This window comes from Podarcis erhardii (assembly GCF_964252035.2).
Source record: "Podarcis erhardii genome assembly, chromosome: 7".
In the NCBI taxonomy this organism is placed as follows: Eukaryota; Metazoa; Chordata; class Lepidosauria; order Squamata; family Lacertidae; genus Podarcis; species Podarcis erhardii.
Window position 1 is genome coordinate 22,489,080 of NC_138511.1, and position 15,749 is coordinate 22,504,828.

Genomic DNA, 15,749 nt, shown 5'->3' on the forward strand with positions numbered 1-15,749 from the left:
CAACCAAACAGTTGCATGGTGAAGCAAGATCATTAGCTAAAAAGCTTGAGCAAGACTCCTGTGGGAGTCATTAAAATGATCACTTATTAGGGGAGAGAAACGTTTAGATTGAGACACCAAACGTAAAAGTGTTGTGTGTGCTTTTAAAGAAGTTAAACAAATAGTTCAAGTACTGGGGTAGCCACTCTCCACTTTGGAGAGGAGTAACCTTTAAATAGCAGTGGTGCAGAGTTTTGCCATTAAATTATGCATGGGGCCACTTAGCTGAGATGGCTTTTAGAAGGTGGGTAGGGACGTCATAGGTATAAAATCATGAATGGAAAAAGTGAATAGAGAGATCCCCCCCCCCAAAAAAAAATATCCCCTCATAGTACAGTGGTACCTCAGGTTACATATGCTTCAGGTTACAGACTCCGCTAACCCAGAAATAGTACCTCGGGTTAAGAACTTTGCTTCAGGATGAGAACAGAAATCATGCTCCGGCGGTGCGGCGGCAGCAGGAGGCCCCATTAGCTAAAGTGGTGCTTCAGGTTAAGAACAGTTTCAGCTTAAGAACGGACCTCCGGAACGAATTAAGTACTTAACCCGAGATACCACTGTACTAAAAACCTGATTAACCAAACAAAACAGAAATGTTGAAAGAGTAAAGAAAGTATGTCTTCAAACCACACATGATTAACATATGGAATTCACTGCCGCAAGATGTAGCAATGACCACCAACTTGGATGGCTTTAAAAGGCGGTTGGACAAATAAATAGTGATATAGCCATCAGTGGCTTCTCACCAGGCTGCCTGTTTTCTCTCTCTCTACTGTCCAATGCATTAGGCCCCTGAACTCCAGTTGTTGGGAGTCACAAATGAGAAGAGCACTGCTACACTCAGGTCCTGCTTTCGGGATTCCCCTTTGGGGCATCCGGTTGGCCATAGTGAAAACAGGACACTGGAGTAGATAGGCCTTTGATCTGATCCAACAGGCCATAGCAAAGATCCATTTGAAACCCCAGAGAGCTACTGCCAGTCAGTGTAGACAGTGCTGAGCTAGATGGACCAATGGTCTGACACAATGTTAGGCAGCTTCCTATGTTCTTATGAACTGCCTCTCGTCTATTTTAATGTCTTATACCATGAGGCAAATCTCTTTTTTGCACACCCAGCCCAGCTTTAAATATCTGCTGTCTTTAAAACCTCCTGTTTGTCAAATTCTCCATTTCTTCAGTCTCATAATGTGATTTTACCCTTTATCGCATTAATTCAGTTGTCATTATACTAAGATCGAAACTAGCTCTGCAACATAAAGTAATAAAGCAGATGGCAAGCACTATCCTTTTTCTCATACACACACAGAATACCCCTTCTAAGATAAAGATGGCTATTATACACAGATGCCTATGGATGACTGTTTTTGGCTTTAAAAACATACCTTAATTTATTTGCTTTGGACCTAGTAAAAAAACCAAACTTGCACATACACTAATATGCATGTACACAATTATGTGATGGCTAGTGGTGGACTTTAGACAGGATTCTTCAAATCACTCAGCTATGAGGTGAAGGTAAAGGACCCCTGGATGGTTAAATCCAGTCAAAGGCGACTATGGGGTTGTGGCGCCCATGCCCATCTTGCTTTCAGGCCGAGGGAGCCAGTGTTTGTCCACAGACCGCTTTCTGGGTCATGTGGCCAGCATAACTAAACCACTTCTGGTGTAACGTGCAACGTGACAGAAACCAGAGCACACGGAAACACTGTTTACCTTCCTGCCACAGCAGTACCTATTTATCTACTTGCACTAGTGTGAATCAGGTGGGCTATCCCATGATCCAGCTGTTAAAAAGTGCAATGACTGAGCTAACATGTTGCCCCAGTAGCATTAGACCAAGCCATTTAGAAGCATGACTGGCTGTGCACGATGCAAATCAAGGCGAACATAGAGACTATTGTGTCTTCGGTAGGTTTTTTTGCAGTGCTGGTGCCAGGCAGGATTTGCATTCCGTTAATATCACATCAGCAAACACAACTCAGTGGATTGTTGGCCTCTGCCATTTGCATGCCTCTGTGGTTTTCAATGCAACATAGCTACATACCCTTTTAGTAGTACCAGCACCAGAATTCAATTATTATTCTACTGGTACTGCTATTGCTTACTGTTCATTTACTACTCATTGCGGGGGAAGCACAAGAAAGAATTGAAATGTTGTCATTCCTAAACAGAGGAGCTTACTAGATCCTGAACACAGAAAGCTGCCCTATACTGAGCCAAAACAGTGGTCCACCAAGTATTGACCACACTGACTTGTGGTGACTCTGTAGGATTTCAGACAGGAGGCATTCTCAGTAGTGCAAACCTAAGAAGAACATAAGGAGAGCCCTAATGGATCAAGTCAAAGGCCCATGTCATCTGGCATCCTGTTCTCACAGTGGCTAACCAGATGCCTATCAGAGGAAGCCTAAAAGCAGGACTTGAGTGCAACAGCACTCTGTCCGCTTGTGATTCCCAGAAACTGACATTCAGAGACATATTGCCTCTTATAGGATTTCTTGTTTGCCATTCACCACAAGGTTCCAAGGGGGGTTACAGGATAAAAATGCAACATCAAAATCAGGGAATCAGGTGGCCACTCAGGCATGGTTTGAGTGCAACAGCGCTCTCCCTTTCTGCAGTTTCCAGGAACAGGTATTCAGAAGCATTACTGCCTCCAACAGTGAAAGTAAAAGATAGCCACCAGTGTTAGTAGCCATTTGTTGGGGCCCAACGGCTCCTACCTGGAGGGCTGTGGGCCAGCCAAAATTTGTTACCCTGCAACAGTGGGGAAAGTTTGGACCTCCAGGTGTTGTTGGACTCTGAATGGCGGTTGCTGGGAATTGTAGTTGGAGAGAGTTGTTGCACTCAGGTCCTACTTGTGAGTTTCCTGTAGGCAACCTGGTTGGCCATTTCCCATAGGATGCTGGATTAGATGGGTCATTGGCTTGACCCAGCAGGCTCTCCTGATGCTATGTTATCTGTAGACAGCTGACAGTCCAGGAATTTGCCTTTCTGCCTGTCCAAGTATTCTGTGGGACATATTTCTGGTGATCCCACAGAAGTGGGGCATGTCCTGTTGTGCATCTCCCAACCGCCAAGAAGCAGTAGCTGGCAGATCTGTGCCGAGGCACGGCAGAGCTCCCTGACATTTGCTATCGCTTGTGTCATGCTATTTATTATTTAGTAGGCCCTAGCAGCAGGAGCATGCTCAGTGGGGCCTTGCGCACGCAGGTGTGTGATTTATTATGTCTCTTTGCATGAGTGGGTGGCATGGATGCATAAATGGCAAGGGTGGAAAACACGCTCCCCACCCCCCACCTTGCTTATTTCTTGTTTATTCGTTTTTAAATTCTAGGTGTTAAGTAGTCCCGTAAAAGCTTTCATCTCCTTACTAATGCTTGACATTCATTGCTATCAACCCAATTTAGGAAAGAAAAAGAAATGGAGATCAAGCATCTGTTGGTAGGTCCCTGCCTCTGCTACCCTGTGGATCTCACTGTGGTTTCTTGGTTACATTAATTCGCATACTTGCAACCCCTTCCACCTTTGCATTTTAAAAATAGCTGGCCAGTTTTCTTCATTTTATGAATTTGGAGAACAGATGTCCATAAATGTGCTCATTAGATGTTAGTCATTCTGTTCTATCCAGCAGTGATAAATGCATTGATGTGGTTTCGGGTACCAAATACCAGCGTAAAAAACTATGGGTTGTATACAATGTTAGTCCTACAGAAAGTAGAGCCATTTAAATTAATGGACATTGCTAACTTAGGTCCATTAACTTCCATGGGTCTACTGTAAGTGAAACTTAGTTGGAGGCAACCATCGATTGAGACCATCTATGGCCAAGAACATAAGAAGAGCCCTGCTGGATCAAGCCAATGGCCCATCTAATCCAACATCGTGTTCTCACAATGGACAACCAGATGCCTGCAGGAAACTCAAGGAGGATCTGAGCACCAAGCACACTCTCCTCCTGTGGTCTCCAGCAACTGGTATTTGGAAGCATTGCTGCGGCTACTAAGCTACTAAGCTATGGTGGGCTGCAAGCAACTAAGTCTTAGACTAAACCCATTGAAACTAGTGGTACTAAGTGAGTCCTGCCTATCACTTTCAATGGGTTTACTCTGAGTAGGACTAACTGGAGACAGCCCAATAGCTATGTTCTACCTCTACTGTTGGAGGCAGGATGTTTCCAAATACCAGTTTGCTGTGGATCACAAGTGGGGAGAGTTGATGTTGCACTGGGAAATTGTGAATTTTCCATTGAGTCATCTGGTTGGCCACTGTGAGATGAAATTGCAGGACCAAATGGGCCTTTGGCCTGATCCAGTAGGTTCTTATGGCTTAGTGCAGGAATCACTGAGTGAACATTGGTTGTCCCTGATCCTGACCTCAACACATTCCTCTGAAGGGTTCAACAGGGGCATAGGCAGGTGTGGTGCAGAGTACAGTGACGATCCCTTTGCTGGGTCCCCAATTTACTGAGAGGACCAAGAGCAGTGGGTCCCCAGGGGGTACTCAAGGGTATGCAGTACCTGCACCTCTATTTTGTTGTTGTTAAAAAGTGTGGCACTTACTGCAACAACTTCATGGTTAGTACTGGCACCTATTTTTCTAGAAAAAAAGCACTGACCGAGAGTCACATATACATTTTGGGTTACTTATATGTGTTGTTTTCCTGATGCATCTTAAGAGTGGGGGAATTGGGTTCTCCAAGTGTTGCTGGACTACAACTCCCACTTATGGCTGACTATTGGCCATGGTGGCTGGGGCTGATGGCCATTAGATGCCAACAACACCTTGAGGACTACAGGTTCCCCATCTCTGATAGATGTACTCCCACCCTAGGATCAACTGGTAAAACAGGCATAGGGAACCTTTGGCCCTCCAGGTGCTGCTGAACTATAGCTCCCACCATCCCAGGCCATTGGTTATGATTGCTGGGGCTGATGGGAGTTGTAGTTCAGTAACATCTGAAGAGCCTAAGGTCTCCCATCTCTGTGGTAAAGGATGGAGTATAAATCCCATAAATATAAACAAGTACCTGGCCACGTGGAAGGAGATTATAAGGGTTGTAAATACTGTATTGGTGATTTTCCCCCTAGGAGTTTATCATTAAAAAGAGGGAAACGCTTAATAGAATTGAGTGGGGAGACTCAGGCTCTAGAAGGAGAAGCAGCTGGAAAGGATGTCTTTGGGCAGGAAATGTGCATTGGGTGTCCACTTATTCATCACCACACAGGAGGAAATGCATCACCAGATGAGGAAAAGGACCAGAAAGGGCACAGGGTTTACATAAAAGTTGCACATGCTAACTTTGCTAAGACCCACCTGGTGTAGCCTCGTGACCCACTGATTGAAGACCTATGGGTTAGTGGGCCTTCAGATGCTAGAGCAGACATAGGCAAACTCGGCCCTCCAGATGTTTTTGGCCTACAACTCCCATGATCCCTAGCTAACAGGACCAGTGGTCAGGGATGATGGGAATTGTAGTCCCAAAACTTCTGGAGGGCTGTTTGCCTATGCCTGTGCTAGAGGAAAGGAAAGGAGATCCCATAAGCCTGTAGCTTCTTGCATGTGGAATTTCAGGGTTGTCTCCAACTAAGTCCTTCTCAGAGTAGACCCACTGACCTAAGTTAGTCATGCCTGTCAATATCAATGGGTCTATTCTGAGTAGGACTAGGTTTGGCTACAACCCCAAGTCTTGCCTGCCCTAGACTGTGTTATTCACCTCTGGCCCTATTGGATTGAGAGCTAGACTCCCCACCATTTATTTTTATTAACACTATTTATATGCCACCCTCTCATAAAACATCAGGGCAGTGGACAACAACATAAAAACATTTTTTAAAACCTATTTTGAAAAAAATATATCAGGACAATCATTAAAATGGCTGGATACTCAAGAAAATTTTAAACAACTGCAGAGACTTGTTGGCATAACAAAGTCTCCAAGAGATCCCTGAAAGTTAAAGCATGGATCTGGTAACACCAACTGGTTGGGGCTAATAAGGTTTCTGAAGCGAATGGTGCCCATCCAGGTGCTCTCACTGATCAACCTGGAATATAAGGAATCAGGTAGTCCTCAAGGTATCCTCGTCTCAAGTTGTTCAGGGCTTTCTTTATGTGTTATAGGGACGTGGGTGGCGCTGTGGGTTAAACCACAGAGCCTGGGACTTGCCAATCAGAAGGTCAGCGGTTTGAATCTCCGCAACGGGGTGAGCTCCTGTTGTTCGGTCCCTGCTCCTGCCAACCTAACAGTTCGAAAGCACGTCAAAGTGCAAGTAGATAAATAGGTACCGCTCCGGTGGGAAGGTAAACTGTGTTTCTGTGTGCTGCTCTGGTTCACCAGAAGCGGGTTAGTCATGCTGGCCACATGACCCGGAAGCTATATGCTGGCTCCCTCAGCCAATAAAGCGAGATGAGCGCCGCAACCCCAGAGTCGGTCACGACTGGACGTAATGGTCAGGGGTCCCTTTACCTTTACCTAGAGGTGTTATACCCTCCCCTCCCTGTGAATTCCACCTTCCTTGCTAGCTGCACGGTCAAGACCAATCTTTGGAGCAGTTATCCAGGGGTCTACTCAACAGAATGATTGGGCTGGCTTTTTTGGATGAAGTGGAGGACTATACATTACCATGTAAAGAGGAAGTCTCCGTTAGATCATTAAATTCAGAAGTATGACACATTGCCATCCCAAAAGCCCCCCTGGAAGACTGTTACACCCAAAGTCTAAAAATCACCTAACAGGACCACCATCCCTCACTTTAGTTTCTCGGACATGCACTAGCAGAGGAACATAATAAAAGACACAACGCTGAATAAATCTTTACAGCGAAGTTAAATGCAATAGAAGGTGATCATAAGACACGGGGCTTGCCCATGAAGTACATCTCATGCAGGATCTATCCAACCGATTCTGATTTTATTTTAGCTTCTTTGAATTAAGAGGAGAGCTAAAGTTGCGTCTTTTGCTCCTGCCATGTACACTCACAGACACACACTCCATGCTGCCTCCTCTTGTCGGCTTATTCTAGCCAGTTCTCCCACCACAGGGACCTGAGCAAGCAAACACACCCAGCCAGCATCACACAATACTCGTGCATGCCAAAGAATCACTGTTGCAAGATGACGCAATGATGAACTAAGTGGTGCAATGGAGGGATGTGTGAGTGCATAGGAGATCCTGCATAGGCAGCAATGCCCAACAGCTTACCAGCAGCATTTCTAAAAATAAACAGTATGATTTATTATTCCCCCTCCCTCAATGCCACATTCCCTGGAGGTGGCTGCACATGGCAGTCTTATATTATTCTGCTGCACTCTGCGCAAATGTGGTCCCCCCCCCCACTGCATCAGACCCAAGGATGGAATAGGAAGGATTCCCAAAGGTGTTGTTTACATTACAGAGGGCTATTTATTTCTTGCATTGATTTATTTCTTGCATTTACAGTATATACATCTGGGTGGCTCACTAATATTTTTTTTTAAATACAATAAATTTAAAACAATAAAACCAGTTATAAGCAAATATAAAAGAAGCATAAGAGAAGTCCCCCTAAAAGCTAGCAGAGACATAGCAGCATAAAGATGCCTTTCAAGCCAGCAAAGGGGAAAAGGAAGCTTTGTGCAAGATTTTAAAATCTCCAGGAGTGGCACCATCATGCCACAGGGCACTTTCGGAACATAGCAAGCAGACCTGCACTGACTAAGACTATTGCTCCATCCTTCTCAGTATTGTCTACACTGGCTGACAGTGAGTAAAGAGTCCCCAGAATTTTGTACCAAGATACATTCCCAGCCATAGGTGTCTGCAGGATCAGACCAAAGTCCCACCAAGTCCAGTCTCCTGTCCTCAAAGTGGCCAGTCAGATGGCTGCAGGAAGACCACAGGCAGGGCATGAAGGCAACAACCCTCCCTCTCTATTGCTCATAATAATATCTTGGCTGCTGCATCTAGTCCAGTATTCTCTTCTCACAGTGGCCAACCAGATAGATGCCCATGGGTACAACAGCAATAAATAACAGTGGGTTGCACCCCAACTAAGTTCTAGTCAAAGTATATCCATTGAAATTAATAAACCTAAGTTAAACATGTCCACCACTTTCAATCTGAGTAGAATTAACCTTTGATATAACCCAATATTAGTATATACTGGCGTTTGAAACAATACAAGGCTCTAAAAAGCAGAACTCATCAAATAGCAGGATACCAGTAACAGAGGACCAGCTCTCCAGGTGTTAGGAGAGCTCTTAAGGAAGGCAGATGTTGTTCTAATAAGGCCAAATTTTTAACCAAACCTTTATATCTCCAAAAACGACCTGGTGACTCTCACCAGGAAAGCCCACCTCTCTGATGAGAGTGCAAATAATTAAAACAGCCAGGCACTGTGGCACCTTTGAATGGCCTTGGATTGCACAAACTGCAAGGAAATCTCGAGAAAAGAGTGATTTGTGAGCTGATTTAGCCTTCTTTCTCTCAAAAAAAGGTCTGAGCCGCTGCTCCCAGTTCAGAATCTGGGGGAAGGGAATTTCCCCTCCTCTCAGAGAGGTCTATCCAATGAACAATAAATTTTGAGGTGCTGAGAGACTCACCTGGTTAAGTGATCTAATTGTCAGAATACTAGTTATCAGGGGTATAGAAGTCCTAGTAATCCTATCACATTGATTTCCTCAAGTTGGAGAAGGGAATGTGCATCATCTGGAGATGGAACATTCTCTGTTGTAGTTGGAATTTACATCCTTCATTAAATCCAGGGTAGTAAACGTGGTACCTCTGGGTGCCATCTTGTGGAAGATTAACGACACAGCAAGAGTAGCACGTAAAGGATTTGTTTGCACAATTGGATGGTTATGCATATCCCACCCTTCAAGGTAAAAATGGCAACAAAAGGTCACATAGAGAAGACTAAAATCAACAACTAAAAATACAACACAACAAACAAGCAGAACAAAAATGGTGGGTAAAGCAACCCCTGGCTTGATGCAGGAAATCCACAACAGATGAATTCCTAGGCTGTGCGTGAAGAACTCCAGTGATTGGGGAGCCCACCACCCTGTGCTAGGGAACTGGTTCTGGGAAGGGCTATAGTTCAGTGGCTGAGCATCCAGGAAGTCCCAGGTACAATTCCTGGAATCTCCAGGCAGGGCTGGGAATGCCCTCTGCCTGAAAAGCCATGCCACTCAGTGCAGACAATACTGGACCAATGGACCGGCTCAGTACAAAACATCTTCATGTTTTAAGGCGAAGGCCTGTAGCACTGTGGTAGAGCATATGCTTGGCATGCAGAATGTTCCGGGTTCAATCCCTAGCAGGGCTGGGAATGTCCCCCTTCTGAAAAACTGGAAAGCCGTTGCCAGTCCATGTAGACAAAACAATGCTAGATGGAGCAATTGTCTGACTTTGTCAGGCAACCTCCTATGTGATTCAGATTTTTTCTAGTTATAAGACACATAACACACCTGGCAGCACATTTGGGGAGGGGATGGTGCTTCTCCAGTGCTTTTGGAAAGCGCTCGCATCTCGATCCTTCTTAAAAGCCCTAATGAGCGCCCACATCTCCAACTAGCCGAACCAGGAGCGAGGCGTGGAACCTAGAGCAGCAGAAAATCTATGTACAAGAGAGAGCAAGAGAGAGCTATTTTTAGCCAGCCGGCGAGTAGGGGGCGTGCGTCTCTGTGTGTACACGCATCACCCATTTCTCTGCACACAACACAATTTTATTCAGACACCTCTCTTGGCAGGCGAAAGTACAGCTGGGGGATGCTTGGGGTTTGGAGGAGCGTTTGCTAGCAGCAGGCAGCTAGAGAGCTGAGCCGGAGGCTGGGTCTCCAAAGCAATTAAAATAAACTGCAGGAGCCAAATAACACCAGCTCACAAGAGCAAATGTAATGCAACAAACCAGACCAAGAGTGGGCAAGCGCGCTCTCTCTCTCTCTCTCTCTCTCTCTCTCTCTCACACACACACACACTCCAGTGCTTAGCAGTTTCTATTTCTGACATCACACTGAAAAGCAATAACGGGATTTCTCCTTGGTTTAAGAACATTGCCCCACCCCCACCCCTCCCAAAAAAAACTTGGGAAAGAAAAGGGCAGGAGATGTATGCACCTCAAGGGTCATTTGAATTTTCCAAGGCTAGTCCCATTTCTCAGGGCTGGTGTTGCCTCTTCAATGACTTTAAATCAGGCAAATTCATATAGGAGAAGGCTATCATTGGCTACTAGCCACAATGGCTAGGTTTTCTCCCTCCACTGTCGGAGGCAATATGCCTCTGGATACTAGGTCACTGCTTGTCACAGATGGGGAGAGCTGCTTTTGTGCTCAGGTCTCGCTTATGGACTTATCATTGGGACATCTGATCGTCCGCTGGGAGAGCCGGTTGTTGGACACAATGGGCCTTTGGCCTGATGCAGCAGACAGCCTCTTTTTGTGTTCTTACAAACTGTCTGCACTTGCCTCTACCCGGCCCTCACATTTCTGGCGGGAAAGACATGAGCAGTGTTTGGTAAGTGGAAAGGAAATACAGTATCTCATGCATGCTTTCTGAGCATCTGTCAGGATCTGCTGAGGCTAAAAGTAGGACCCATCCTCACTTATAGTAGCCTGTTCTGTGTGCAGTGCAGCACAACTGCAGGCTAGCACACCTCCCTAGGCAGTGAACCAGGGAACCTGTGGCCCTTCCAATGATGTTGGCCTACAATGGGGTTTTAGGCTTGTTTCAGCAACTAAGCTCTTCTTGCATTCTTATGTGACTCTGTCTCAGCCAAATCGCCGATCCTATTTTCCCTCTTAGGGAGGTATCGGGCATTATCTTTCCAAAAATAATGAATTGAGAGTAGCACTCAGCTTTCAACCTTCTCCTGCGGGTCTCTGAGCGATCCGTTTTAATGGGGAGGGACCGAGAGGTCTCTCTTGCATAGGCTTCTAAATGCACACACGGAAATGCTAATGCACGACTTGGGAGCAGCACCAGCTCATTGGCACAGCCTGGGCTTTGCATACAGAATCTTCCAGTTTCAATCCCTGGCATCCTCAGCTAGGACAGGGTGGGGAGGGAGCCTGTTTCATCCCATGGGCCACTGGCCCTTCTTAACAACCTGCCAAGGGCCACATGCCAGCAGTCGGCGAAGCGAGGAGCAGAAGTGGGTGGGACAATTGACTGCAATTTAAAAACGCCACCCACCATTATTTATTTATATCCTACCCTTCCTCCCCAAAAGAGCCCAGGGTGGCAAACGCAGCAATGACTAGAACAATTTAAAAATATCTAAATATCTAAAAAAGATGCAGGCTGGGAAAGATCTCTGCTTAAAAGGCTGGTTGGAAGAGAAAGAGATTCAGCTGAGAAGGCCATAGAGAGGGTTTCTGTCTAATATTCAGTGCTGATTAAGACCTTTCCAATCCCTGGGCACTGAAACTCTTATAAGCCCCCACCCCACTGGAGCCAACTCCAGGGGGTCACAGGTGCTTTGGCACCACAATAATATATTTGTGAGCGCTGCGGGCCCCCAAAGCCAATGGGCAAAGTTGAAGCCCTTCGTTGCGGGCACCCACAATCTTCAGCGTGGGATGGCACCTATGAAAGCCCCCCAATATATAATTCAAAATAAAAGCAGTACTAAACCAAAACTTACATGTATGCTGAAATGTGCATGCATGTGTGTCATGTGCAACACATGACAGGATCTGATTTCCTTGCATTACTTCAATTTACATTAGTAAGGGGGACATACACACGGTTTCAGTGGGGATAAGGAATAAAGAAATAACAAAAAAATGGGGGGAGAGAGTTTGGAGTGAAGTGTAAGAAGTCTAACCAAGTTCTAATTTTCCCCTTGATGACTACTTTGGTGCTTTTTTTTTTTAAAAAAAATATCAAATTCTTCCAAAAATTTCTCAATTTTTTTCCTTTTGGTGTCCCAAGTGCATGCACAGCCTGCCTGTTGGGAAGAGAGAGAGGAAAAAACTGAAGAAAAGTCTGGCTGCTGGATCAGGCCAAAAGCCCATCTAATCTAGTCCGGTATCCTGCTCTCAAGGGACGCGGGTGGCACTGTGGCATTCAGAGGCATACTGCAACCAACAATGGAGAGAGAGAAACATAGCCATCGCAACTAGGAGGTGAGAAGGGTAATACAATGGAGGATGCTAGCAGAAGGCAAGGCTGACTGGTCAGAACATGGCAAAGCTCTGTTGCAGGAACTACCAGCTGTGAACTCAAGTGCCTCGTTATGATTGCATATATAGTCCAAAGATGGTAAATAAAGTGCATGGCTTTGGAAACCCCAACTTTTGCAGAAGCAGGGGAAATATATTGGGGGAGGACGTGAAAAGAGTGGGGGTGGGGGGGCAGCTCCATGAGGACTGAGCACGCTCAGTAACCACAGGATGCTGAGCATCTGTTGGCAATTTGGAGGGGGAGGGAGGAGGAAACAGAAATCCAGGAAGGGGCTCAAAGTGGAAGCTCCTGAAAGGAGGTGGAACTGAGCAGAAGACCAAAACAGGACCAAGCCACACTGCAGCATTTTGTTGCAGTTAGGGATGGGCAAATCCTTCCATTTCAGTTTCTCATTTTTCCGCTCTCAAGTTCACTTCTCCACATTTCCACGTCAGTTTGCAATTAAACGACGGCAAAAGCCCTCATGAAAATTCGTCAGCATTTTCATGCAAAGGTCCCCATTGTATGCCATTTCCTTTAATATATACGCAATTTTGCAACACAATCACCCTTAATACAGTGTAGTTGTTGTCTTGTATCTTATTTTCACCAATGCATGCATTTTTCTACACACTTTACCCTGCGATAAGCATTTTCACACATATTATGTGGTTGGAGAACAGCACTGCAAAATTCAGAGAAGCCTGGATTTCGAAGGATGGCTGCATTTTGATTTTCAGATTGTTCCAGAAAATGTGAATTGAGTAGACTTGCCTTTAAATGCATGCTGAATCAAATCTCCCCCCCCCCCCGCCCGCACTTGCATCCCTCTCTGGCTAATGGGTAGGTGCAGCTCTAGCAGAAAGGGGGGGGAGGGGAAGCAACCTATTTGCTTTTGCATCACTGCAAGGCAGGCTACTGATGAATCAAAGAGTGCAGTTGAAAAGCTTTCACACCATTACTCCATGCTCTCTGGCCGGGTTGTGACTGCAGTGTCTCAGAAGAAATGGACTATGTGTGTGCGAGGCTAGGAAAGTAGGAGGCTGGCTCAGATTGGGCTCATCCCTGTTTTTCTTCAATTCCTTTAAAAACTAAAACGGTAGATCATTCCTTGGTCCTAGATCACTGGAGTACCTGCTTCCAGCACATTCTGAAAGAGACAGCTGTATACAAACAACATTATATTCTACATTCAATGCACACTGAGATCTTGCTTATTTCTTTGTAGTCCACACAGTCTGGACCTGACATATAATTTATGCCCCTGAAAAGCAGGCTAAAGTGTGCTTGAAAATATCTTAGTGAAAATATTATATGTGAGCTTCCAGACTGTCGCTGCTTCAGAGGTCAGATTTAATGACATAACAGCATCAGGGAGCGCAATCAAAGATGATTTTGGAGCTCTTGCACAACAATCTCACTACCTGCAACTCTGCAAATTGAATTCTTTGGGATAATAACAGCAATGAGGAAATGCTTGGAAAAGGGGGAGCAACATTTGCTTTCCACAATGTAATTTCACCTCCCCATAAATCAGAGGGCCCACTCCAAATGGGTGCTTTTAAACAGGTGTATTCTGCAAGGTGCAGCTGACACAATAATAGTGCATTAATGGTGGAATTATGCTGGACCATCCACACACCGTTTAGCATTATTCTGTGATGCTACCCCAATGTTACGGAACCATCGCTGTCTGGAGGGCAACTCAGCGCAACAAAAGCAGGATGAAACAACCCAATAAACAGAACATTTATGGTATTTAAAAATACAGGGCTTCAGCAGGAAATATTGGGATGTGAACCAACTGGAAAACAAGCACCCTGGAATTTTTGCAAAAACTACAGAAATCCAGATCACATATAACCACCCCAACACCACCATGAGCACAAATAGTCATGAATGCACAATTGAAAAGGATGTCTGGCATGCTCTAGATTAGAATGAATGCTCAATTAATAGCCAACATCATCCAACCTCATCTCAAACTTTGTTCTAACGAATCGTGACAAATGCTCAATAAACAGATTGTCTAGAAGTGACTCGTCTCACTCCATAGCCAGCAGCATTTAGGGCTGTGGAGAATGAAGTTTCATTTAAAGTACAGTATCAGCCAATCTTAGGCTCCAGGTTCCTCTGAGCAAATGTGACCCTATTAAGCTGGTAACATCTCTCCCCCCCCCCCAAGTTGGCCTCCTCAGCAGTATTTCCCCTCCCAGGCCCAGCAGCAGGAGTAAACTTAGTGGCTTTCCATAGCTAGTAGCTTCCAGTTCCCTTGACAGTGTTCAAAATATGCCTGTCCTCTGACCACTCCCCTTATATGGTGTGCACAACTTGGAGAGCCTTTGCTCTTGGGACTGCTGTCCACCTGGCATGGTGCTGGTGGTGCTGATTAAAGCCTTTAGGGACAACAACAGGTGCTCTGCTTGCAACCGTATCATCATATTTCCTTGCAAGAAAGATGCTTTCCCCCATTGGGTTCTGCAACAAACGTAGGGCAATCAACACACACACACAAAGCCAGAGGGCGTTATCTGCATGCTTAAAGTTGCGGCAGGGAAGAGGGGACATGGCAGAGGTGTGCAGGATTATGCAAGCTGTGGAGGGACTAGAAATCAGAGTCATCCAGCAAAGCAGAATGTTGGAAGGTTCAGGACAGATACAGGGACAGCATAGAGTTAAACTATGAATTCACACCCACGAGAGGCTGTGATGGCCACCAACTTGGATGGCTTCAGAATAGGGTGAAGGGGGCATTGGGATCAACCCTGAGCCATCTCCCACCTGCCTGCCTTCTTTCTTGCAAGCTGTCCAAGGGGTTGCCCTGGCTGACACCTTCCTTAGGCTCAGTGTTGTAGAACTCGGCAGGGCAGAGGATGAAGACAAAACAAGAATTAGCCTCACAGGGTTGTTGTGAGGATAAAATTGAGAGAGGGATAAAAGTGTGTGTGCCACCTTGGAATAAAAAGTGGAGTGCATATGGTATAATAAACAACAAACACATTGATGTAAACTATTGTCAATGTTCTCCTGGATCTAGGAATACTTGGCATTGCTAAATGCTGAAATCTCAAACCGACCGCTCTTCCAGCACCCCAGTTCTGCCCTCCTTCTCTGTCGCTGCTACTTCACGGCCTTCTGCTCTCCAAACCGTTCTCTTAATCTCCGCATTAGAGATGTTATGGCACATTTGTACAATTACTCTCTAACGTGCTCTGGCAATCATGCTAGGCTCTGTTCTGGCTAATCAGAGCTGCTATTTGCTCCCTTACGGGAAATGCCGCCAGGGGCATAACTCATTAAGAGTGCCAGCAGAGGCTGGACACTTTGCTTAGAGGGAGGAAAAACAGGGGTTGGGAGACAGACGGAGTGGGTGGCTGGGGGGGGGGAATTGCGCCAAGAGAAAGGGACTCCTCAGAGTCAAACCAGTTTTTCAACACACCTTAAAGAATATGCAATTGATCTGTGTGTTAATCACATACAAATGGAGTTTGGTGATCATTGTACACAACCTGGCACTCCAGGAACTGCTGTGTGCGACTTTCTCACACACCTTACTCTGCCCTATTCC

General features: G+C 45.6%; 1 long non-coding RNA gene across 1 annotated transcript in view; it reads right to left on the reverse strand.

Moving 5' to 3' along the window:
- The window catches only part of LOC309347063, a 34,018-nt gene that overhangs the window by 4,258 nt on the left and 14,011 nt on the right, over positions 1 to 15,749 (reverse strand). The window contains exon 3 of the long non-coding RNA XR_014158808.1: positions 9,485 to 9,635. This is a non-coding gene — a long non-coding RNA (uncharacterized lncRNA). The remainder of the gene's footprint in view (positions 1 to 9,484; positions 9,636 to 15,749) is intronic.